The sequence below is a fragment of the Dasypus novemcinctus genome, chromosome 9 (assembly GCF_030445035.2).
Source record: "Dasypus novemcinctus isolate mDasNov1 chromosome 9, mDasNov1.1.hap2, whole genome shotgun sequence".
Lineage (NCBI taxonomy): Eukaryota > Metazoa > Chordata > Mammalia > Cingulata > Dasypodidae > Dasypus > Dasypus novemcinctus.
Window position 1 is genome coordinate 36607975 of NC_080681.1, and position 23430 is coordinate 36631404.

Genomic DNA, 23430 nt, shown 5'->3' on the forward strand with positions numbered 1-23430 from the left:
GACAACTTGAGATCAATGGAAAGACCCTTTAAATTGAATAAAGTTGGCATTAAAATTAAAACTGAAAAAGTTTAGTACTTTGTCTATTCTTCTCATTTTTCTTGGGCTGGTGAAACCATCATTCACGACCCACATTTGGAAACACCTGCTCAAGAGCGGACTGTGAGTTGGCCCCATCACGCCATCCAGGTCCCCCTAAAGTGCCCTGTTTTTCTTAATAACCAATTATGGTTTATTGGTTATTAATCCATGAATGTTTCAAAGCTCTTTTTTTCTAAAAAATAGATTTATTTATTTCTCTCCCCTTCCCATCCACCCCCCCTCAGTTGTCTGCTCTCTGTGTCCATTCGCTGTGTGTGCTTCTGTGACCGCTTCTATCCCTATCAGCGGCAACGGGAATCTGTGTTTCTTTTTGTTGCGCCATCTTGTTTTGTCAGCTCTCCGTGTGTGCAGCACAATTCTTGTGCAGGCTGCACTTTCTTTCACACTGGGCGGCTCTCCTTATGGGGTGCACTCCTTGCACACAGGGCTCCCCTACGCGGGGGACACCCCTGCATGGCGTATCAGCACTGCGCATATACCAGCTCCCTGCGGGTCAAGGAGGCCCGGGGTTTGAACTGCGGATCTCCCATGTGGTAGATGGATGCCCTATCCACTGGGCCAAGTCCACTTCCCTCAAAGCACTTTTGAGGGAGTCTTCATGTCATACTGGTCTTTGTGTACAATTATGTAAGATGGGGGTTCTCAGCCTTGGCTGTGCATTTGAATCACCTGGGAGGCGGGAGGTCTTTTCCAAACCACACATTCCTAAACCCAACCTGGAGATTCTGATTCAAAAGGTATGAGGCAGGGTTTGGGCTTGTAAATTTTTAAAATGTTCCCAGACTGATTAGCCAGGGTTAAGGAAAACTGGTACTATAGTTCTTAGCATTCATTCCTCTTTTTTATTTTTTATTTCTCCCCCCCGTCCCCTTCCCCCCGTTGTCTGCTCTCTGTGTCCATTCGCTGTGTTTTTCTGTGTCCGCTTGCATCATCCCGCCGCACTGGGAAACTGCGTCTCTTTTTTGTTGCGTCATCTTGCCACATCAGCTCTCCGTGTGTGCGGCGCCACTCCTGGGTGGGCTGAGCTTTTTTCACACAGGGAGGCTCTCCTTACAAGGCGCATGCCTAGCACGTGGGGCTCCCCTAACGCAGGGGTGCCTCTGCGTGGCACAGCACTCCTTGCGTGTGGCAGCACTGCACGTGGGCCAGCTCACCACACGGGTCAGGAGGCCCTGGGGATCAAACTCTGGACCCCCCCATATGGTAGACAAATGCTCTATCAGTTGAGCCACATCCGCTTCCCTGCATTCATTCTGAATTTATGTCTTACAAAGCTTTAGGGCACACCTCTTCATTCCTTCCTTCAGGCAAAAAATACTAAAGGCAGGCCTGCCATGTGCAAGGTCCTCCCTGGACCTCCCTGAAGACAGGTACATCCCTGCCTTCACCACACTGACGGGAGTATTGGAGGATGCAGTGAAGGCAGCAGGCAATAGAAGTACCAGGAATGTTTACTGAGAATTAAGTGAACAATCAAGGTTTCCATGTCCCTATTCAATAACACTTTCTCCCAGCTGCCTTCTTCCCAGACACTAGAAATCCTATCAGAGAAGCAGATGGGCAAGACCCTGTCCTCACGGAGCTTACATTCCAGCAGCAATGCCCAAACTTTCTAGGTACTGCTACATCAGTCATTTCATCACCAGTGTCTTTCTTTAGGTTAGGTACCCATAATTTTGAACAAAGGACAGCAGAAACTCAGTTAAGACTATACTTTCTCTTTTGTTTCCAAAATCATTTCGATAAAGCTTAGCACTTTTTATCCTTTCTGTCTGTAACAGCAATTGGGACAACACTGTGAAAGTATTTTCAGAGCCCTTTCCTGGGTATTCCCCCCAAAAATCATCCTGTGGTTGCTGTGTAATTTCCCTCTTAATAACTGACCTATTTGCCCATGGAGAAACTCACCTGCAAATCTTCTGATGACTAGTACATCCTAGTACAGTCTCCCTGGAGTAATTCTCCATTGGTTAGATATTTCATAATTCAGAAGAGCTTACTGTCATATGTAAACCTAGAAATTCCACTGTGAGCTCCTTCTTTTGGATCAATTATGTAAATAAGACCTGAGGGATTCCCATTGTTTATACACCTCTAACCATAGGAGAAAGCTTCATCTTTAGTCTTTATTTGTGGTCTTTAAGGCAGGAAGATTCCAGTGCTGGCTCTGTTAATACATGTGTAAGCTTCAGCTAATCCTATCACCTCCCTAGGCCTCACTTTTCAGGTCTATAAAATTCAAGGACTGATTCCTTTCAGCTATAAAATTCTATCTTTCTATTAAAAATGCTACAGTATCATCCTTAATTCCAAGGTGACTCCAACTTTGACACAAGTATAAGAAGACAATGTCTAAGTGTTTGCATGTATTTTTTTTCCTTCAAGACATTTCATATATTCACAAAACATCTCTTCTCTGAAGAACAGCCTTCACAGCCAGTGGAGGGTAGACAGGTTTCCCACATGGACCAGCAGAGAAGAAAGACCAACCAGATTCTATCCTCTGGACAGACACCACACCAGCAAGGGACCCGGCACAGTGGACATGAACAACAAAGGGTCCCACATGCTGGCCATGAGCTCTGGAATTCTGCTCCAGCATTTCTTCAACACTGTTGAATGGCTACCACCCAAACCAAGTCATTAAATCTAGCTTGTTGGATAGATCTAGAACATCCCGAGAACCTGGCACTAAGTTGTCTAGGATTTCTAACCTGTCTGCTTCAAAAGATATTTGGGAAAGGTAATTTCCCTAATGTCTTCCCAATGAAGACATGAAATCTAAGTATGAAATTACACCAATGACAAGTTTAAGTCTGGTTCTAGGAAAATGGTTCATTTCTAAGCCTCAGTTTCTCCCCTTCCCCAAATGTAAAGCTGTTACTAATTAAGTATGGAGGGTATACTAGAAGAAAAGAAAAGAAAAGAAAAGGAAAGAAAAGAAAAGAAAAGAAAAGAAAAGAAAAGAAAAGAAAAGAAAAGAAAAGAAAAGAAAAGAAAAGAAAAGAAAAGAAAAGAAAAGAAAAGAAAAGAAAAGAAAAGGAAGGAAAAACTTGAGTGGGAATCAAAGTTATATGTGGTTTTCAGTAGTAACGGTTATGGGCCTATCACTTCACAAATTTCAAAAGCAATGCTTATCTGGCAAGCTACAGAATTTCATAAACATTAGAAACGCTCTTCCAGACATCTAAACGGAATTTCAAAGACCCCAGAGGATGAAGTCCAGATTTCAGAAGCTTGCAACAGACTCAGACAATTTTCAAAGGGCACCTCAGGTGCAAACATTGCAAAAGAGGTACAGACAGTGTGGCTTAGCCACAAATTCCTCAGAAGCCCCTAAAACAAGAGGCCAATGAGCCCCTGTAACACATCTCCATCACTCAGAGTCCCAACTCTCAAATAGGACCAGCAGTGCAAAACTACTGGGTTTCATGTGGTACTAATATAAATGATTACAGTTTTTGGCAAACAAAATTATCCTCCACTATTCTCTGCTATGATAGAAAATGGAATCAAGATCTCAACAGGCTAGAATCCTGGATGGAAAAAAAAAAGGTAAAACTGGACAATAAAGAAAATATTCCACTCAACTTCACAAATACACATAGAAAGCGCAATGAATACAGAATACAGCAGTCATATAACAAATATCTGTCCTGATATTTGTCTGTACTAGGGGCTGCTTGGGGGGGAAAAAAAAAAAAGGCAGTTGTTAGCTTAGGCTGTAGTAAGTAGACCTTTATGTCCAGGCCTTGGGAAATAGCTGTCTATTGTACTCTTTGTTGTCCAGATCACTTCTTCAATACCGTATTCAATTCCAGGCACCATGAGAGATACTAACCAACTAAGAAGACATCTAGAAATCATGTCACACAGGACTGTGAAAAGAATTGGGACTATTTTGCACTGAGAAAAGTTATGGGGGACGGGGGGAAATCATACTGTCTGTGCATTCAAAGGGCTGCCCTGTGAAAGCGGGTATTCCAGAAGAACAGAATAGGCTCAAGGCAATCTCCAGCTCAAATGAGAAAGGCTTCTCTAACACTACAAACAGTCCAAAGATGTAATGGCACACCTTCATTAGGGGCTCTTAAACAGAGGTTGACTGGCAAATATAAGAATTTACTAAAGTAAAGCAGCAGCTCGGCCAGGGCCTCTCTAAAACCCTTTCAAATTCTGATACTATCCCAGTATTATACTGCCTTGCCAGCCAATCAGGATCTCTCTTGAAATTGTCCCTTTCTTCCCAAGACTGCCTGGACCCTCCTCAATTCAGAGAGAAGAGTACAGCAGAAGTCTCCTAGATTGGCTTCCTAACCTCAGTGTTATACTTCCTTACAAGTCAAAATGCACCTCCCTCAAGGCTTATTCCGAAATACAACTTCACGTATCAGAATACCACAGTGACATTCACTGTCCAGGGCAGGGCTGCTCCACTTCTGCACTGTTAACATCTTGGGGAAAGCAGATGTGGATCGAGTGATTAGGCTCCTGCCTATCTCATGGGAGGTTCCTGGTTCAGTTCCCAGTGCCTCCTAAAAAAGAGAGTTGGCATGATGGGCAGGCACGGCAAGCTAACACAACAAAAGACACAAGAAGAAAAACACAATGAGAGACACAACAAAGCAGGGAATGGAGGTGGCTCAAATGATTAGGCGCCTCCCGCCAATATCAGAGGTCCTGGGTTCGGCTCTCGGTGCCTCCGAAAGAAACAAGGAAGATGAATAGACACAGCAAGGGCAAATGACTGAGTGGGGAGAAATAAATAAGTAAAATAAATCTTTAAAAAAAGAAACCATCTTGAACAGGGTTATTCTTTATTAGGAGGAGAGGAAGGTATCCTGGACATTGTGGGATGTCTGGCGTATCCCTAGCCTCTACCTATCAGATGCTGGTAACACCCTACCCCCCACCTATGATAACCAAAAATGTCTCCAGACATTGCCAAAAGCCCCAAGGGGTAAAATCACCCATGACTGAGAACTGGTCTTGTGGCAAATGATTATCAATGATTTGTGGTTCAAGTTTCCCAATAATTAGCTTTCCTCTGCTTCCTTCACCTATCATGTTCTCTGCTCTAGCTTGGCAAACCTATTTAAAGTTATACCTTACGTTATTCCCCTAATAAGGGACTATCGTGCTCCTTCCTTTGAGGCAACCATATCCTTAACCACTGTCCTTTCAGATTTACCCTTCCCCACCAACACACACACAGCAATTCCAGCTGCCTTCAAACACCCTTTCCATTTCAGTATTTCCTGACTTCTTAGACAAATGCGATTGTTTGCTTCTGGTGATGTCCTCACATGTACCTGTCTTATCTGCCCCCTGTGATTAGCTGAATCCTCTCCTTCCTCATTAAGGTCCCAAAGAACCCACTCTGGTTCTCTGCTTACTGTAGGTACTCAATAAATTATTGACTGGTGTTTCTTAGAATGTCAAACACCAGTTCCAATTATAAATATATGAAATCTCACATCAAGTACTATTTCAAGAACATAAATGATCATGAGTAAACAGTTTTGACAAAATTTTTGCTTTCTTTATAAGTAATGTCAATTTACAAATTTAACAATTTGCTGAGATTGAACCAAGTCTAGTTTCCAAAATACAGTTACAAAACAATTTATTTGGACATGACAACCACATCAGAAGATTCTAAAATTAATCCAAAAAATCCCTGCACAATATAATTAGGGAAAAAAGGCTAAGTTTTGAGCAAATTTTTTAAATGCTGGAAAATACAGTAAGGAGGAAAACATATGAATATGGCTCAATACTTTGTTACATCATACACTACTCAAAATGGTAGTGGAAGAGGCTAAGGGAGGACTGGGTCATTTAAGGACAATTTCCTCTCCCACCTTCTAAATGGTTGTGTTTTAATCAAAGTACACACACACACACACCCTCAATGAAAACAAGGCAAATCTAAGATAAAATGTTCAAATAAAGCATACCAATTCAAGACTCCAGGATTTTTTTCCAGCTCCACAAATTACCTAATCATTTTGCCTAAAATCAAGTGTAATCTTAATCTCAGGATCTTTCTTATTTTGCTCTTGGATTTTAACTGCGTTTTGGTCAATTAGTGTCAGAAACAATTACTGTAACTCTGACTTAGCTAACAGTAGGTATTCGGACAGTATTTACAGACCGTAAAAATAAATGCTGTCTGAAGACTCCGTTTACTGGTTACGGTGCAAGAGTCTTCCCACAGGACTGAATAAGAATCAGATTCCAGAGGCTTTGGCAGGGAAGGTCTGAATCACTGTCATTCTTGGCACTTAGGTGGTCCCTTCGGTCGTCTATAAGGTAAGGAGCCTTCACAATCAGTGCAAACAGAACTCCCTGCCTGTCTAGACTCTTCCAACGTCCAGCAAAGCATACAGAATAGGTGCTCAATAAATGCTGCCTGAACTGAATTTTATTCTTGAAGTTACTACGGAAAGTTTACAGAGCCAGTTCTCCACAGTCATATATCCCTTTTAAAATAAGTCTTCCTACTTTTCTTTGCTCAACACAGAGTATTTTTCAAAGTCAAGGTGGAGGAAAGGGGGAAATTTAAGAATCAACAGTAGCCATGTGTCTGAAGTCGGGCCCCACATTGGACTAGAACCTATGCCCCGTCTCTCTGCCGTCCTCCCGAGTGCTCCTTTCCTTTTCACCTCTCCACTGCCCGCCCCCATCAGTTCCCACACCAAGGCAATCCTACCTTCCCACTCTGCCGCACACCACCCCAACTGCGTACCGCTAGGACCCCGTACCCCACCATTCCCTCTCCAGCAGGGACCTACCTCTCCTCCCCTCGACCTGTAGCAGCTCTGCTTCACTGCAGCTGGCCTTTTACGGAACCAAAGCACTCATTTCTTTATCCCCAAGGGGTACCCCAAATACGAGGGGAGGGGAGGGGGGGAAGCAAGACGGAAACGGTCCCTATCAGCCCTTCAGGCCCAGGAGTTGACGGTCCCTTTGATAACCACCCCCCAATCGTCCCTCTCCTTTCCAAGTCCCCGGGCAGGATTCGAGCAGAAGTCCTGCTCTTAAGTGCCCACGCTTCCAAACAAGCTAGAAGCGGATTATACCGGCACCCAACCCGGAGATGGCCCGCGGGCGGGGTCGGTGCACCTGCGGGTCGCCTCCGCCCTCCCAGTGGCTCCGGGGGCGGGGCGCGCGCCTTCCCCTCGCCGCCCCCGCCGGCCCGGCTCCCAGGCCAGCCCACCCGGGGCGGGAAGAAGGGGAGGGGTGGCGTTTCGGGAGAAGTTAAAGGGCTCACCTTCTAGGCACCGGGCCAGCCAGGCCAGCCACCAGACCCCCACCTCCAGCAGCAAGCCCTTCTGGCTGGAAAGGAGAGCGCGCCAGCCGAAGCAGGCGCGAGGCAGTTCGACTCGCCTTTCGCGCGGCCCACCGCGGGCGGCTGATGCGCCCGCCCCCCAAATTGCCGAAAGCGGAACAACCCTCTCGGGCCCCAGCGGCCCGGAGGCGGGAGCCCGGCCCGGTTGGCCCCCACCGCCCCGGAGCGAGTTCCGGGCCGCAGCCTCCGCTCGGGCCGCGGCGCTGAGCCGCCGGGCAGGACGCCCGCGCCCGGGCTGGGTGCTTTGGAGACCGGCGCCGCCCTCCCCCGCGCGGTGCTCTCCTTCTCGGCCCCCGGCTCTTGCCCCAGAGGGGTGCGCACCAACCTTGGAAGGCAGCCCCGGCGGCCTGGCCGCCAAAGCAGGGCTTATGGTGAGGCCGGAGGAGGCGGCATCACCTGCGGCGGGCGGCTGCGCTGCGGCAGCTGCACCGGGACGCGCCGGAGCGGCGAAGGCGCGCTGCGCCCTGGACCCTGCTCCCGTGGCCCCGCCCGCGGCTGCCACCTCGAAGCGCGGCGGAGGAGCCGGGGCACCACGGGCGGCGGCAGCGGCGGCGACGAGAGCAGCAGCACATGACTCTGTAACGAGGGGAATTAGACAAAGCGTAACATGGACTCCGGGCCCGTGCAGGCGCTGCAGCTCCGGGACCAACCGCAGCCGGCGAGCGCCGCGACTGGCCCGGCTGCAGCCAATGGGGCGGGCCTGGGCCTCCATGTGATTGCGAGCACTTTCCCCTCGTTGTCCAGGCGCGCCCGCCGAGGGTCTGAGCACTTCCGCAGCTGGGGCCGGCGGGCTAGCCAGACGGGGCCTGGAGGGCGAAGGAGGTGGCCGGGGGGGGGCCGGGACTGGCGGCGAGAGACTGCTAAACGCCAAGCAGGTGCATAGGGGAGGGAAGAACGCCGACAGCCTATCGCCGTTGCGATAATAGCTATCAAACGCCCACTTTGGCATGGCTCCATGCCAGAGAGGCGCTGCTTCCAGCTGGGATCAAGGCAAAATCAGGAATCAGCTCTTCCTGGGTCTTTCCTGTCGACTAAAAACTCTGATAATGAAGACTTGGGAGGAAGTGCTATGAAATGATGGGGCAAAATTCCAGTAGAGGGCTTCCAACCCACGGAGAAACTACTTACCTAGAATTTGGGACATACGGTTTTCTCTTGGCATAGTTTCCTAGACTCATTAGTTCTCCTTCTGCTATTAAAGATATACTGGAAAGTCGTTTCTTGTTTTAATCTAAAAAAAATTTCCCCCCAAAAGACACCAAAAATGTCTTGCCTGTAAAGCAGACAAAAGTTTTGACTACATGAAAATATTGTCCTCTGCTGGAAGGTGTTTTCCAACTTGATAGCTTTCCCCCTTGTTTATTTAAGATTGAAGTTTCTTTGCAGTCTTTTTAGGATTCCGTACAGGAATCAAGAAATAAAGACAGGAGGAATGTTTGGAATTGTTGGTTTTAAACAAGACAAATGGCTCTTGCCCATTGCTTCACTGTCTGTATTTATCTGAACAATGGGAGGTCTCATTTTACCAAGATCTTTCCATATCAGCAACTGTTCAATCAACGTTTATTCAGTAGCTAGTATGTTCTTAATAAACATGTTGCACAATGTGTTGCAGATGCTCAGGAAGGTTCAGATATACTGAGGCATTAGGGTGGGTTCCCGGGGTTTCAGGAAAGGCTTCAGAAAGAAGTGGCTGGTTGAACTGACCCTGAATGGTGAGCCACTTGTTCATGAACTGTAACACTTGTTCATGGCAAGAGGAGCCAGACAGGAAGGAACAGGAACCGGGAGGCCCAAGGCAGCTCAGGGACAACGTCAGACCAGTTACTAGGTGACACTAGATTTTGAGCCCCACTCTTCTCTTCTTTGCCCTTGCTCTCTTGCCAACAGTCTGTCCTTTCTACACACCTAGCCAAGAAGGATGTGTGTGACAACTGATGTAATCACAGTCTCAGGCTTGCTGATCTGGGAAGTCAGAGTAATTTTACAACTATTAACATCTAGTGGTGTGATATTTGATTGAAAACATCCTACTACTTGTAATTAATTTGGGATGTTTTGCTGCTTTTATAAACACTCTTCTGTGCTTTGCTCTACCTTTTGATAGTCCCCGGGTTTTAAATTCTGATTCTGGATTTGAGAGATGTGATTTCAAGATTGGCATAAATTGAGAAAAGAAAAAAGTGATTCTTGGAAAACAGTCAAATGTGGAGAAATGAGCATTCTCATACATTACAGGTGTAAACTGGGAAAATCCCTTTGGATATGGCAATTTTTTATACATATTCACATCCTCTTTGACCAGGCAATTGCACATCTAGGAACTTACACTTCAGGCAAATGTGTGCAAAAGTGTATGTACTTCAGAAGTATTTACACATGTATAAAAATATATGTACATGTATGTGTTTATTGAAGCATTTTTTGTTAATAGTGTGAAAGTATAATTGTGTAAAACTCTAAGTAGGGAATAGGGTAAGCAAATTATGTTAGATCTGTAGAAGGAAAACTTTAAGCAAAGTTATCCTTATTCATCTTATTACAAAAATAAGATGAATCTGCTGTACTAACATGGAAGGATATCCAAGTTCTTTAAGTAAAAAACCAAGTAGCTGAACAATATGAACAGTATGATCCCACTTTTATTGATATTCTTTTGTATTAAAATATATATGTCGCTAACTATGCCTAGAAGAAATCTGATGACATTAAAAAAAGCTGTTAATAGTTATCTCTGGATATGGATCTTTCACTTTCTATTACAAAGTTCTGTAAGTCTGAGTTGTTTTTACAGTGAGCATATATTACTTTGATAATCAGAAAAATAATTTTTAAAAATTTAAAGCTAAAATGAGTAAAAGTTCTACAACTGACAAGTAATGAAAGATAACTGGGGAAGCGGACTTGGCCCAGTGGTTAGGGCATCCACCTACCACATGGGAGGCCCACGGTTCAAACCCTGGGCCTCCTTGACCTGTGTGGAGCTGGCCAATGCGCGGGGCTGATGCGCGCAAGTAGTGCTGTGCCACGCAGGGGTGCCCCCCGTGTAGGGGAGCCCCACATGCAAGGAATGCGCCCCGTAAGGAGAGCCGCTCAGCACGAAAAAAAGTGCAGTCCGCCCAGAAATGGTGCTGACACAACAAGATAACGCAACAAAAAGAAACACAGATTCCTGGTGCCACTGAGAAGGATAGAAGTGGTCACTGAAGAACACACAGCAAATGGACACAGAGAGCAGACAACTGGGGGTGGAGGGGAAGAAGGGGAGAGAAATAAATAAAAAATAAATCTTTAAAAAAAAAAAAAGATAACTGATGATCAAGTACCTAAAAAACCATGTCAACATCCCCTTTTCTCCCAGAAAATAAACAGGAAATGGGCAACAAAGGACAATTTTGAATGACATTGCATTCAAAATTAAGAAATAGGATTGGAAAGTAGTATGAGGCTACTCCAGACAAGTCTCCAGGGGTGGGGTGGGGGAAACACGATAAGAATTTAAGGAAATTCTAGTCAAAGAAAACTTACAAAGCCCTTATTGCCCTGTGCTGAGTTATTATTGTCATGAATCAGCAACTATTCCAGCACATGGTAAATCTGTATCACGATAATAATAACTGCTGATACTTATAGAGTACTATGTACTAGCCACTGTTCTAAGCACTTTACATATTTTCATTTTTAATCTCACAGTAATCCTATGAGGTAGACACTTAGTATCCTCATTCTATAGATGAGGAAAGGAGAGGTTATAGAATTAGCTGAAGATCACATGGCAGTGGCAGAGATAGACTATTAAATCAGGCAACTTGGCTCCAGATGACCAAGCACTAATCACATTACTGTCTAAAAGGATCATGTAAGATAAAGAACATTATATGCACATCTCCTTATATAAAGTCATTCTAAGTTGATTTGTGCTTACCTAAACAATAACACTTAGTATACTCTAAGGCGAATAGTAATACTTGTTGAATGAATGAATGAATGAATGAATGAATGAATGAATGAATGATTAGAGATTCTCCTAGAGAAGTATCTGCTCTCCGTGGAGGAGTGGTTTTGCATTCTTCATCCTTCCATTACCTCGGAGAGTGCCCAACATGTGGTAAGCCCTCTGTTTCAATAACCTGCAAACATTTTTGAAAAGTTGTGTAGAAATCAAGCTTTATCAGTTGATCCGAAAGGCACTGGGGTTGCTCATGAGTAATATGATGAATTCCTCTATAAAGTAAGAAAATAGCCCTGGGGTTAGGGGCTAAATCTGGATACACCTGCGTAACCATGCACAAATAAATGTAGAACGTATACTTTGAAAGTTGTAGTAAAGCTGAAGAGATGCAGGATTTCAGTTTAGTTGAACATCTCTCTCTCTTAAACTCTCTTGATTTCCTCATCTCTGAAATGGGGATAATATGTATCTCAGGTTGTTGCCAAGTTGAGATTAAATGAGATAATATATGGAAAGGGCTTAGTTGAGTGCCTCAAACTTAGTCATTGCACAGTAAATGTTTTCTATTATAGGTGTGTTCACATAAGTATGACTAAATCTCTTAATCTCTTTTTCCTGGTTCTATTAATACCACAGCAAAATAGTATGAACATCTTGAACACTTCTATATTTTAAAATGGCAGGAATTCATATACATATGAAATTACATAGTAGGGATTCAGCCTAAGAAAACAGTAAGGCAGTTACCTTCTCATCTTCTCTTTCCTCCCCTGCCTTACATCCCACTTTACTCTTCTTTCCATTCTTTCTTCAGATGGGCTCAAACAATTTTATTTTTTAGACGTATTTAAGTTGTAAGCCTTGGAGAAAGGAAGCAAATTGTCTCTCTTCTTCACATCTGAGGAAACTGAAACGACGGAGACTAGATAAGAAATCAGACGAAGGAAGAGAAGCAGGCGGAGGAAATGGAACTGGGTGGCGTGTGTGGGGTAACTTTCCCTGAGTACTGAGGTAACAAAGTCCACAGAGGAAGGGAGATTGCTAGACTACTATAGTTAGAAATAATATGGTGAAATTGAAGCTAGAAAAGCTAAGGGAGCATGTCAGTCATGAGGAGTAATGGATTCATAGTGGTAAAATTAGGGTTGCCTACCTAGGTAATAGTGCTTTTTAACTGGTATCCCTGGAGTGGGGCTATTTAAGAAAAAAAATTAAGTCCCCTTCACTGGGGAAACTTTAAAAAAAGAGAGAGAGAAAGGAAAGAAACACCAAATTCAACCACATATGGATATGTACCCATACGCTCTGCCTTCCTGCCTGAGAGTACTATGATGAAATATCCATGCTTTTCTCTAAACCCACTTCCTTCATTTTTGTACTAGAACTCACCCAATCTCAAATGATAAGGCCAGCAATTGTCCTCTCTCTCCTATATCACTAATGTTTCCTTCTTTCCTGGAGCATTGTCATCACCATTTTGAAAAATAGACTATTACTTATTCCATCTTAAGGACTAACATTTCTCTTGGCACATTTTCCCCACCTGTCACCACCCGCTTTCTCTTCTCTCCTTTGCATCAAGACTTTTGATAAGAGTTGCCTATCCTCAAGACACATTGTCTCCAATTTCTTTCTTACCATTTTCTCTTAAACCCACCCTAATCAGGGGTTCATTCCCAACACATCACTGAAACTGATCCTTGACAAGGAAAATGATAACTTCCACATTGCTAAATACAGTAATCAATTCTTCGTCCTTATTGACCTGTCAGCAGCATGTGACTGTTGAATGCTGCTACCTCTTTGGTAAACCGTCTTTCCTTGCCTTCTAAGACACCACACTTGACATACTCACAAGACACACACTGGATGAGTAAGCTCATCTAGTCATATCACTTCAAATGCCCTCCCTCTGTCAACACCACCAAATTTCTATCTCCAGTGCAGTCCTCTTTTTTGAGCACCAATTTGTGTTTCTTTTTTTTTTTTAAGATTTATTTTATTTATTTTTCTCCCCTTCCTCCCCCCCGCCCCAGTTGTCTGTTCTCTGTGTCCATTCACTGAGCGTTCTTCCATTTGTTCGCTTCTGTTGTTGTCAGCAGCACGGGAATCTGTGTTTCTTTTTGTTGCGTCATCTTGTTGTGTCAGCCCTCTGTGTGTGCAGCACCATTCCTGGGCAGGCTGCACTTTCTTTCGCGCTGGGCGGCTCTCCTTTTGGGGTGCACTCCTTGCGCGCGGGGCTCCCCTACGCAGGGGACACCCCTGCGTGGCAGGGCACTCCTTGCGCACATCAGCACTGCACATGGGCCAGCTGCACACGGGACAAGGAGGCCCATCCCATGTGGTAGACGGACGCCCTATCCACTGCGCCAAGTCTGCTTCCCCATTTGTGTTTCTAACTGCCTACTAGATATTCCTACTGAGACATCAAATAGCTATCTCAGACATACCATGTTGAAAACCAAACGCCTGATTCCTACCATTACTCCTCTACCCTCCACAAAAAACAACCTGTACATCCCACAGCTTTCCCCTTCTCAGTAAATGGCAACACTGTTCTAGCTGCTTGGGCTTAAATCCCTGGAGTCATCCCTGACTCCTCTGTTTCTCTCAAGTCCATATCCAAACTCTCAGGACAGCATGATGGCTCTGCCTTTAAAATATACACCTCCATTGCTACCACCTTAGTCTGAGCCACCATCATCTCTCTCCTGGATTAACTCAAGAGCAACGCTATTAGTTCATGTCTTCCACTCCTGCCCTGTCCTTCCCCAAATTGTATTTTTAACAGAAGCTGAGTGACTCTTTTAACATAGAAATCTAATCATCTCATTCTGTTATCCAAACCTTGTGATAACTTCCCTTTTACTCAAAGAAAAGCAAAAGTCCTTACAGTGGCTTGCAAATCCCTTACATGATATGCAGCTCACTCTTATCTCAACTGTCACCTACTCAGGGAAGCCTTCCCTGCCAACCATATTTCTTTATTTCTTTTTCTCTCCCCTTCCCTACCTCCCCCACGCCCCCTCCAGTTGTCTCCTCTCTGTGTCCATTCACTGCGTGTTCTTCTTTGTCCGCTTGTGTTCTTGTCAGCGGCACCCAGAATCTGTGTCTCTTTTTGTGTGTTGCGTCATCTTGCTGCGTCTGCTCTCCGTGTATGCGGCGCCATTCCTGGGCAGGCTGCTGTGCTGGGTGGCTCTCCTTACGGGGTGCACTCCTTGTGTGTGAGGCTCCCCTACATGGGGGACACCCCTCCATGGCACGGCACTCCTTGAGCAGATCAGCACGGCACGTGGGCCAGCTTATCACGCGGGTCAGGAGGCCCTGGATTTGAACCTTGGACCTTCCATGTGGTAGATGGACGCCCTATCCACTAGGCCAAATCCGCTTCCCCCAACCATATTTAAAACAGAACCTACTCCCTGCCTATTCCCATTCCCCCTTACCTTTTTTTTTAAATTTTCCCATAATCACTTATCGTCATCCTCACCTTTCCCCACTGATGTTTTTTTGATTTCCACAAAGGATATCAATGCTGTGCTCAGATTGAAACAGGGACCAGAAGACTTTTTTCCAGGTTAAACACTTATTAAAAGTTTCAGCTTCTGTTCTCACAGCCAGAGGGAAAACTTAAATTATTAGATAAGAAAAGAAATATAAAATGATTAATAACTTATGTTTTTACAGCAAACCTCTTTCTCTCCCCCCGCCCCCCCATTAAATATGTGTAAACATTCACAGTAGAAACTGTTGTTTAGTGAGATTTCCCTAAGAAAAACTACGTGTGGATTGATCAAGCAATGTTCTGCTTCCTGGAACTGAAAAAAAGTCTTGATAATAAAAACTTGTTTTATTTTATTTTATTTTATTTTTTTAAAGATTTATTTATTTATTTAATTTCCCCCCCTCCCCTGGTTGTCTGTTCTTGGTGTCTATTTGTTGCGTCTTGTTTCTTTGTCCGCTTCTGTTGTCGTCAGCAGCACGGGAAGTGTGGGCGGCGCCATTCCTGGGCAGGCTGCACTTTCTTTTCACGCTGGGCGGCTTTCCTCACGGGCGCACTCCTTGCGCGTGGGGCTCCCCCACGCGGGGGACACCCTTGCGTGGCACCGCACTCCTTGCGCGCATCAGCACTGCACATGGCCAGCTCCACACGGGTCGAGGAGGCCTGGGGTTTGAACCGCGGACCTCCCATATGGTAGACGGATGCCCTAACCACTGGGCCAAAGTCCGTAAAAACTTGTTTTAAAAAACAACATTTATCATATCCTTATTATATTTTTTGTTTCTTATCAGTCTGTCCCATCTAAAACTTAAGTCTTCTGCAGACATGAAATTTTATCCATTCTGTTCATTGATATAATCCCAAGTATTGTTAACAGTGCCTTGCACACAGTAGGCATTCAATAATTATTTTTTAAGGAATGAATGGGGTTCATGTTTGTTTGTTTGTTTTTAGATTTCTATCCAGTAATACACTTAGGAAAATTTTCCTGGGAAGAAGATTTTTCTATATCATGCTGCTCCCTGAGTATCTGTTAGCTGAGAAAAGACATTCATGGGAAGTGGACTTGGCCCAGTGGTTAGGGCGTTCGCCTACCATATGGGAGGTCCGCGGTTCAAACCCCGGGCCTCCTTGACCCGTGTGGAGCTGGCCCATGCGCAGTGGTGATGCGCGCAAGGAGTGCCCTGCCACGCAGGGATGTCCCCACATAGGGGAGTCCCATGTGCAAGGAGTGCCTCCCGTAAGGAGAGCTGCCCAGCATGAAAGAAAGTGTAGCCTGCCCAGGAATGGCACTGCACACATGGAGAGCTGACACAACAAGATGACGCAACAAAAAGAAACACAGATTCCTATGCCGCTGACAACAACAGAAGCGGACAAAGAAGAAGATGCAGCAAACAGACATAGAGAACAGACAACCAGGGTGGGGGAAAGGGGAGAAAAATAAATAAATAAATAAATCTTAAAAAAAAAAAAAGAAAAGAAAAGGCATTCATATTCAGATTCCCCAAATCTAGACTTGTTACTAAAACATCTTCTGGTAGTTTATGTGGCAAAAGAAGATATCTCAATGGAATACATGACCATTTTGCTAGTCTGGTATATAGGAAAATAATCTGAACTGAGTTAAACAAAATTGCAAAATAATAATTCCAAAGTTCTAAATTATATTCATTTAAAGTAAAATATTTAAACAATGTAATATTGAAAATAGGTTGGAGCAGATTAAAAACTCATTCTCCCTCCACATAATTTATTTTAAAATTGTCCTGTTGTGTGGTGAGGTTGCTATGTATTTTAATCTGGATAAAATAAAAGGTTAAAATGAGAATGAAAGTACACAGATGTGACATGAAATAGCAAGTGGGGATCTTAATTATAGTTTTGGCAATCAAAAGTTGGTAAGACACAAAAATCCTGAGGAAAAGCACCATAAAAAGGAATTAGGCAAGTTCTTTAAGAAAAAGAAAAAAGAAAAAAAAGAATAAACGGGCCCCCAAAGCAAAAGGATTTGTACAGTCATTCGAAAAGAGGAAGGGTAATTGCCATTTCCAAATGGTGAATTGAGTGTTTAAAAATCCACACAGAACTCAGCGTGTTGGGATGTCTCCTCATAATTCCCTTCTGTGGGAAGAGAAGATGAGCACAGCCAGAAACCTTAAATGTCAAGATGAAGCTGAGCCATCCTTGAGCTGGAGAGAGGAATGTGGGGGACAGGAAGAGAGGAGCAGCCTGTGGGATTTTCTTACTCATGGGTGAAATGCTAGAATTCTGGGCCTGAAAGATAATTACGTCTGAGCACAATCTAATACCACATCTGACAATTCCTCAAAGTAGTGTGACCTGGAGATGCTCTGAAAATAAAGTTTAGCCTGACACGTTGTAGTCAAGGAACCAGAAGTTAGTTCACCCTGATATGAGCACTCCCTGTGCAAAGCGGGAGCCCCATCCCCTTTCTTGGTCATTTTAGGCAGTGAACATGAGCCAAAAATAAGCTAAGATCATAAAAGGCTAAATCATCCGTACTCAAAACTGGGTGGCCAGGTACCTACCATTCCTGGGATTCTGTGATATCCTCTGGAAATTTATCTCCAGCACAGTAACAAGTAGTTCCTCTTGCCAATTGCCTAACTAAGCTTGGAGTCTCATCTCCTAATATGTGTGCTTGCTTCCTTCTTTCTAATAAGATAGGAGTTTTGTGGGTTCTCCGTGCTTATCTCACTTTTTTTTTTCATATTTCACATAAGGTTTCACTATGTTATGCAGTCCCATGTTAAATTTTTTCGTTTTCATTTTAGTAATTTATATGACGTTAGACTTTCCCTTTCAACTATTGTTATACCCATATAGTAAGTAGCATTGCTAGTTATAAACTTTAGGTTGTGTTTTCACCATTTCTATTCATTTCCAAAGATTAAGACACATCTGTTTTACCAATTCTGCACAAGTTAATCTGCAGCTTTCTATTCTCTAACCTCATTCTATTTTCTGGTGACCCATATTCAAGTTATTAACTCCATGAGATTATACAATATATTTAGGTAATAATAGAGCAATCATACCGTATTTGTCCTTTGATGTCTGGCTTGCTTCACTCAACAGAATGTCCTCCAGTTTCATCCATGTGGTCATATGCTTCATGACTTCATTTCTTTTTACAGCTGCATAATAATCCATTGTGCGTATACACCAAAATTTGTTAATTCATTCCTCAGTTGATGGACATCTGAATGGTTTCCATCTTTTGGCAATCATGAATAATGCTGCAATGAACATTGGTGTGCAGATGACTGTTGGTGTCACCGCTTTCAGTTCTTCTGAGAATCCACCTAGTAGTGGTATTGCTGGGTCGTGTGGCAAATCTATATACAACTTCTTTAGGAACTGCCAAACAATCCTCCACTGTAGCTACATTCCTACCAACAGTGAATAAGCATTCCTATCTCTCCACATCCTTTCCAACATTTGCTGTTTTCTGTCTTTTTAATAGTGATCATTCTAACAGGGGTGAAATGATATATCATTGCAGATTTGATTTGCATTTCCCCAATTGTGTGGTTGAACAGTTTTCAGGTGGTTGTTTTTTGTTGTTGTTGTTCTTGTTGTGGTTTTGCTTTTGTTTTTTTAGATTTATTTTTTATTTTTCTCTCCCCTTCCCCCCTCTGCCAGTTGTCTGCTCTCTGTGTCCACTCGCTGTGCCTTCCCCTGTGACTGCTTCTAGCCTTATCAGTGGCACCGGGAATCTGTGTTTCTTTTTGTTGTGTCATCTTATTGTGTCAGCTCTCTGTGTGTGCTGCGCCAATCTTGGGCAGGCTGCACTTTCTTTCGTGCTGGGCGACTCTCCTTACAGGGTGCACCCCTGTGTGGCACAGCTCTCCTTGTGTGCATCAGCACTGCACATGGGCCAGCTTCACACAGGTCAAGGAGGTCTGGGATTTGAACCACAGACCTCCCATGTGGTAGGCAGACACCCTATCCATTGGGCCAAGTCCACTTCCCTGTTTTTATTTTTGTTTTTTGCAATTAGTATTTTTCTTTTACACAAAAGTCGATTCACGTTTTTTGCCTATTTAAAAATTTTATTTTGTTTTGTTTTACTTTTTTTTTTGCCCATTTTTAATGAGGTCATTTGTTTTTTTACTGAATTGTAGCATCTCTTTATATATCATATTAAACCCTTATCAGATATGTGATTTCAAAATATTTTCTCCCATTGAGTCGGCTGCTTTTTCACTTTTATGAAACAGTCCTTTGAGACACAAAAGAGTTGATTTGAGGAAGTTCCATTTATATAGTTTTTCTTTTGTTGCTTGTGTTTCAGGGGTAAGATTTAAGAGACCCCCACCTACTATGAAATCTTGTAGATGTTCCCCTATATTATCTTTTAGGAGTTCCATGGTCCTGGCTTTTATATTTAGGTCTTTGATCAATTTTGACTTGATTCTTGTATAGGGAGTGAGATGGGGTCCTCTTTCACTCTTTTGGTTATGGATATCAAGTTCTCCCAGCTCCATTTGGTGAAGAGAATGTTTTGTCCTGTTTATATGGACTTGATAGGTTTGTCAAAAACCAGTTGGTGTTACAGGTGAGGATTTATTTCAGGACTCTCAATTCTATTCCACTGATTGATGTATCTATCTTTATGCCAAAACCATGCTCTTTTGACCACTGTAGCTTAGTAATATATTTTAAGGCCAGGCAGTGAAATTCCTACCACATCACACCTCTTTTTTTAGAATGCTTTTAGCTATTCAGGTGCACTTTCCCTTCCAAATGAATTTGGTAATTGCCTTTTCCATATCTGTAAAGGAGACTGTTAGGATTTGATTGATATTGCATTGAATCTATAAATTAGTTTGGGTGGGATTGTCATCATTATGATATTTAGTTTTCCAATCCATGAACATGGAATGTCTTTCAATTTGTTTAGGTCTTCATTGATTTCTTTTAGCATTGTTTTGTAGTTTTCTGAACATAGTTTCTGTACTTCTTTGATTAAATTAATTACTAGATATTTGAGTCTTTTTGTTGCTATTGTAAATGGATCTGATTTGGATGCCTTTTATTTTTTATTTTTGTCTAATTGCTCTAGCTAGAATTTCTAGCGCCATATTGAATAACAATGGTGACAGTGGGCATCCTTGTCTTGTTCCAGATATTAGAGGAAAAGTTTTCAACCTTTCCCCACTGAGTATGATGTTGGCTGTGGGTTTTTCATATATGTCTTTATCATATTGAGGAATTTTCTTTCTATTCCTATCTTTTGTAGTGTTTTTATCCAGAAAGGTTGCTGGATTTTGTCAAATGCCTTTTCTCCATCAGTTAAGATGATCATGTCATTTTTTTCCCTTCAATATGTTAATGTGGTGTATTATGTTGATTGATTTTCTTACATTGAACTACTCTTGCATACCAGGAATAAATCCCACTTGGTCATGCTGTATAATTCTTTTGCTATGTTGCTGGAGTCTATTTGCAAGAATTTTATTGAGAATTTTTGCATATATGTTTATTAGAGAGATTGGTAATTTTCTTTTCTTGTAGTATCTTTATCTGGCTTTGATATTAAGGTGATGTTGGCTTCATGAATGTATTGGGTAATTTTCTCTTCTCTTCAGTTGTTTGGAAGAGTTTAAACAGGATTGGGAGGAGGGGGCAAGATGGCGGCTGAGTGAACATCCCTGTTAGGGTCTTCTGCAGGGAATCGGCTGGGCGGCGTTGGAGACTCTTTGGGACCGGATTGTTTTGGGATTTTTGCTGGTCCGGAGGTGTCTGGACATCGATTTGGAGGGAAGGTAACAGAGAGGATCCGTCTGTGAAATATACACGGAGATCCCAGCTACCTGTAGAGGATTCCCTCCTTGGGTAGGCGGAGACGAGGCATCTAGCCCCGCTCAGTGGGGCTGAGCCAGGCCGGGCCGCAGCGGCGGACGCCGGAGCCAGGCTGGGCTGCGCCGGCGGCGAGCGGGGCCGGGAGGGGCCGAGCCGGGCCAAGCCCGGCCGCGGCGGCGTGCGTGCGGAGCCGGGCGGGGCCGGTCCAGGACGCTGCGGCGAGAGGCGGACGCCGGAGCTGGGCCGGGCCGCTGTAGTGAGCGGAGCCAGGCGGAGCCGGATCAGGCCGGCGGCGGCGTACGGAGCCGGGCGGGGCCGGTTCAGGCCTCGGGGGTGGGAGGTGGACACGGGAGCCGGCTGGGCCGCTGTAGCGAGCGGAGCCGGGCGGAGCCAGGCCAGGCCGCGGCGGTGTAAGGAGCCGGGCAGAGCCGGTCCAGGCCTCCGCGGCGGGCAGCGGCGGGCGGAGCCGGGCCTGCGGAGGGGTTTCTGTTCTTTGTTTTTTTTTTTTTTTTTGGAGCATCTGCAGTACTGGGGAGTTCGTGGGCCCTGGGCGGCCTATTGGGGGTTTGTGGGAAGGGAGGTGCTTGCAGACCCATTTGGGCAGACAGACGGGGGGCGGGGGGGTTTTAGGGCAAAGCGGGGGGAAGTTGTTGTTTTAGATAGTGTTGCAATTGTGACACGTGTATACCTGTATCTCTCTTCCCCCTATCCGTTCCCCACCGTTTGCCCATCCTCTTTCTCTTTCTTCCTTTCTTCTTGTCTTTCTTTTTTCTTTATTATAATTAGTTTTTTTTTTCGGTTTTCTCTTTCCCTCTTGTCCCTCATCTTCCACTCATTTTATTTTAATTCAAGTATACAATAGGTGCTACAGGGAACACCTCACATTTGCTGGGTTTTCCCATCCTCCACTGCCTCATTTCTGTGTGAACTGATTTAGGCTACCTACACTATCCCCCTTCCCCTGCATCTTGATATCCACTATCATCTACTGTCTCTCCTATATTCCACCCCCCACCTCCCATTCTTTGATCCACAAAGTGTCTAACTCTTAATTTCTAATACCTTTGTTTTGTTTTCTGTCTGTTATCCACTCTTGAAACTATTACCTTTCTTTTCTTTTTCCCTCTCTCATGAAAACAATAGCTTTGTAGTTCATACCATATTCCTCCCATATTCAGTCATCTACTTCGTAAAAGGTACTCTACCTACAGCTATAACTCTATACAATCTACATGAATCTAACCTCCATCCTCCCAGATCTCATATTCTTGCTTTGTTAACATACATCACCAATACTACTTTACACTTTTCCCTTGCTTACACAATTGCCTTTCCCCAACACTAATACTTTCCTCTAAAGTGAACTTAACCAACAACAAGTAACTAGAATAAGAAGAAAAAAGTGACAAAGAGAAGATATAACACCTATGCAAAAATAACAACTAATTAACCTCCAAGAGCAGACAAAGAAGCTAAGGAACTGATTAAATTCGTCAAAATAAAGAGATGACCAGAAAGCAACAAAAATCTACAAACCAAACCAATAATCAGGAAAACATGGCTGAATCCAATCAACAAACCAATAATCATGAAGGGGAGCAAAACTTGGCACAAGCAATGAAAGATCTCAGAACATTTATCACCGACAAATTTGATGCAGTAATGAAAGAGGTTAACAACATGAAGACATCACTTGGAGGGGAAATTGCAGACATACGCAAAAACATAACAGATATGATGGGAATGAACACCACAGTTCAAGAAATCAAAAATACACTTGCAGCAAATATCAGCAGACTAGAAGAGACAGAGCAGAGAATTAGTGATGTGGAAGACAGTACATCAGAAATCAAACAGATAGTAGAAGGGGTCAATAAGAAGATAGAAAAAATCCAATTAGGATTTAGGGACCTGAATGACAATGCAAAACGCTCAAACATACGTATTATAGGCATTCCAGAAGGTGAAGAGAAGGGAAAGGGGTCAGAAGGAGTGTTGCAGGAAATAATGGCTGAAAACTTCCCAAATCTACTGAAAGAGACAGATGTACATATCCAAGAAGCACAGCGCACTCCACAAGTCATAAACACCAACAGGCCCACCGCAAGACATATACTTGTCAAATTATCCAATGCTCAAGACAAAGAGAAAATCCTAAAAGCAGCAAGAGAAAAGAAAACCATCACATACAAGGGAAGCTCAATTAGATTAAGTGCTGATTTCTCTTCTGAAACCATGGAGGCAAGAAGACAGTGGTATGATATAGTCAAGGTACTAAAGGAAAAAAATTTCCAACCAAGAATACTCTATCCAGCTAAACTAGCATTCAAACATGATGGAGAGTTCAAAATATTCGCAGACAAACAGAAACTGAAAGAGTATACCAACAAGAAACCTCCCCTTCAAGAAATTCTAAAGGGAGTTCTGCAGGAAGAAAGGAAAAAACAAGAAAGGCAAAGTTGGAGGAGAGTATAAGACCAACAACAACAACAAAAAAGACAAAAAAAAATACAAACAAAATATGACAAACACAAATCCAATCAAAATATGGCTAACACAAATAATTCCTTGATAGTAATAACACTGAATGTCAACGGATTAAACTCACCTATCAAAAGATTCAGACTGGGACATTGGATAAGGAAATATGACCCATCCATATGCTGTCTACAAGAGACACATCTTAGA

At 43.6% G+C, this 23430-nt stretch overlaps 1 protein-coding gene across 2 annotated transcripts in view; it reads right to left on the bottom strand.

The window, feature by feature from the left end:
- Positions 1-8307, bottom strand: part of LRRC8D (leucine rich repeat containing 8 VRAC subunit D) — a 126427-nt gene extending 118120 nt beyond the window's left edge. Inside the window, exon 1 of one of the 2 annotated variants that reach the window (XM_058303200.1) lies at positions 7782-8307. The gene's annotated coding sequence lies outside the window, so the exon portion shown is untranslated. Of the gene's footprint in view, positions 1-6899; positions 7205-7781 lie in introns of those variants that run through there. The other variant, XM_004478043.5, reaches the window with a different exon arrangement.
- Positions 8308-23430: the final 15123 nt, after the last annotated feature.